Source organism: Myotis lucifugus, unplaced genomic scaffold (assembly GCF_000147115.1).
Source record: "Myotis lucifugus unplaced genomic scaffold, Myoluc2.0 scaffold_129, whole genome shotgun sequence".
In the NCBI taxonomy this organism is placed as follows: Eukaryota; Metazoa; Chordata; class Mammalia; order Chiroptera; family Vespertilionidae; genus Myotis; species Myotis lucifugus.
In genome coordinates this window covers 3465638-3469305 of record NW_005871177.1, presented here as the reverse complement: position 1 = coordinate 3469305, position 3668 = coordinate 3465638, and positions in this window count along the sequence as shown.

Sequence of the window (3668 nt, the reverse complement as noted above, 5' to 3'; positions counted from 1 at the left end):
GGTAGCTATTCTGGTAGGTGTGAGGTGATACTTCATTGTGGTTTTACTTTGTATCTCTCTAATGATTAATAACTTTTTTTCATATGACCCTTGGACATCTGTATGTCTTCTTTCAAGATTGTCTATTTAGGACCTAAGAACCCTTGATACCAATTAGAAAGAATATATGTACCCGTATGTTCATAGCAGTGCTATTTACAATAGCTAAGGTCTGGAAACATTTCAAGTGCCCCTCAGTAGATGAATGTATGAAAAAGCTGTGGTACATTTATACCGTGGAATACTATGCAGCTGAAAGAAAGAAGGATTTCTTACCCTTTGAGACAGCATGGAGGGACCTGGAGAGTATTATGCTAAGTCAGAGAAAGACAAGATCACATGATCTCAGTCATATGTGTAATCTAATGAACAAAATAAATTGATAAACAAAATAGATCCAGAGTCATGGAAACATGCAAGAGACCAAAGAATCTTAGAGGAAAGCAGGGAGACCGGGGTTGGGAAGATATTAACCAAAGATCATATATGCATAAGCCATAGACACAGACAATAGTGCAGTGAAGGCCTGGGGCCGGGGAGGAGTTGAGGGGAAGGGTTCAATGGGAGTAAAAGGGGGTCATCTGTAATACTTCCCACCATAAAGATCAATTTAAAACAAAAAATGTCACTGCCTTATGAACAATAGCACTAAAGAGAAAGACTGTGCTTTCAGAGGACATTTGCTTTAAAGCAAGGCCTGTTGACTAGTCTCCAGGTGGAGGAGTGAACATTCTAGAAACTAAAAGAACATAATTTCAATTCAGATATAAATCCATGTCTGAGATGGAATCAAGCTTGCATCTGAGAGGAACAGAATTAAAATATAACCCCCCCAAGGGCAAACTAGACCACCACACCATGGACAAAGCCCCTCCGTATCAGCCATCTTGGAACTCCGCCCAGAGGGTGCCTTTTGTCTTTCCCTCCCACGGCCCTTTTGAGAAGATCTTCATGGTGATGAGGCAAAGCATTGAATTCTCTCTCAGTACTGATCAAAGTACCGCCCTTTTAGAGCTAACATTTCAGGACTAAGCTTTATTAATTTTGACACCCTGCTCAGAGAGGAATACAATGAAAATAGATCAGCACAAATGTTGCACTGATTTTGAAAAAATTAGCTTAATATTTTACTTCAATGAGTCCAAATTAGGTGTGTTGGTGAAAGAATAATATTTCCAATTTATGAGAGAAATTTTGTAATTGAGTGAGAAATTAAATACTCAAGTGTGGTTTCCGGTACTTATGTATTCTTATGTTGCTCTCCTGACCTCATTTTCTTTTATTAAAGTTTGAAATACATTCCTAAATCGAATATACTAATATCATTACTGAGAAAATATGTGCCAGTAACAACAAATTATAACTGCCTTAGGTCATTGAACTGACCTAAGGTGAGGTTTTACCTAACCCACTGGTGCTCTAACTGAAAACACTCAAGTGGTTGCAGGGACGTGTTGATATCAGCATTTGAAACAATAGGGCATATACCAAATCCAAACACTGTTCCATTTGACTTGTTCTCCTCTTGGGAGAGACTCTGGCCATAACCCAACCCATGAATACCCCTGGATGTTATCTGTCACTATCAACACTGCTAATCTATCCTTCACATTGTGGAATACTCCTGCTCTAAGATGCCACTAGGAGCAAGGGGACAGCTGGAGTTTTAAATAAAGTTGGTTCTAGAAATAGGACATGGCAGGAATGAGATCCTTCAGTGTGTCTTTATATGTCAAGATATTTCTGGAGATCTAAAAGAATTCAGGCTAAATAATTTACTGGTATTACCCAGGGAAGGAAAAAGTGCTGGTAGTAAAAATATTTCCACAACGATAGGCATTAAAAATGAAATACTGAGTCTCAAAATTATCCTATTGGTAATTCCTGGTTTAGAAGACTCTTGGTTCACATATGAACAAACCAACATTACATGTTTACATACATTACAGTTGACCACAAACATAATTTAAGGTACCTAAAGACAGTGTTTTACAATTGATGTGATCCATTAGCGAGTTGTGAAATCAATGTTGTGAGCTGAAACTTTTTCCTTTTGATTTTTAAATAGATTTATAGAATTAAAATGTATCAGAGTGCATCTTATATTAAAAAAGTAAATATGGCTTAATAAAATGCTTGTTTCCATGTGTATGTATTGGGTAGGTATGTATATTATATCACAATGTGAAATAAAATTTAAAGCCACTATCATAGGAAATTTATGTTTCTGTGATAATAACAAGTCACACTTTAAAAATTTCTCTCTAAAATTGAATTCTAACTTCCAAAGCTCCCTGTATATGCCTGTGTGTGAGAGAGATTATGCAATAGAAAGTCACACACACAAAAATATGTTACCATGGAGTTCCAGTTATTTCCATATCATTTCCAGCCCTCTCAGAAGTAGCAGAATATCCTCTTCTCTGGTAGCATTATGGAAATTTGCTAATGAACAGTGTTTTATGAAGAGTGAACCCATTCCAATCTACACAGCAATAGAAATCAATAAAATAGCAAGAGTGCCCACTCCATGGGAGAACATATTTGCCAATGATATATCCAGTAAGGGGTTAACCTCCAAAATCTACAAGAAACTCATAGTGTGGTGATAAAGTTAACAAAAGGAAGATAAACAATCCAATTAAAAAATGGGCAAAGGATCTCAATAGACACTTCTCCAAAATGGACATACAGAAGGCCAAAAGACATATGAAAAAGTGCTCAAAGTCACTGATCACCTGAGAGATGCAAACCAAAATGACAATGAGGTACCACCTCACACCTGTAAGAATGATTATCATTAATAAATCAACAAACAACAAGTGCTGGTGAGGATGTGGAAAAAAGAAAATGTGTGCACTGCTGGTAGGAATGCAGACTAGTGCAGCCACTGTGGAAAACAATTTGGAGTTTCCTCAAAAAATTAAAAATGGAACTTCCATTTGACCCAGGGATCCAACTTCTAGGAATATATCCTAAGAACTCAGAAACACCTGTCAGAAAGAACATATGCACCCCTATGTTCATAGCAGCACAATTTACCATAGCTAAGATTTGGAAACAGCCTAAGTGACCAACAGCAGATGAGTGGATTAAAAAACTATCATACATTTATACAATGAAATACTATCCTATATAATAAGAAAGGAATATGCTAATTATCCATTACACCATAATGTCACAACCAATCTATAAGTGGTGGAGAGCTACAGGAGGGTGGGGCAGCAAGCTATGAGCAAAGAGCCACCAGAAGTGGTGGGCAGGTGGCCAGCTGAGGCAAGCGGCAGCAAGCTACTCATGCACAGACTCATGCACAGGGCTACTAGTGTAGCTGTAAAAAAGGAAGAACTCTTACCATTTGCAACAGCATGGATGGACCTAGAAAGCATCATGCTAAGCGAAATAAGCCAGTCAGAGAAAGATAAGCATCACATTATCTCACCCATATGTGGAATCTAATGACAACATATAGACAAAATAGACCGGGAGACATACAAACATCGAACAGACTGTCAAACCTCAGAGGGAAGGCAAGGGAAGTTAGAGGAGGGAAGAGATCAACCAATGAACTCATATGCATAATATGCATAACCCAAGGACACAGACAGTGGGTGGTGAAGGCTTGGAGG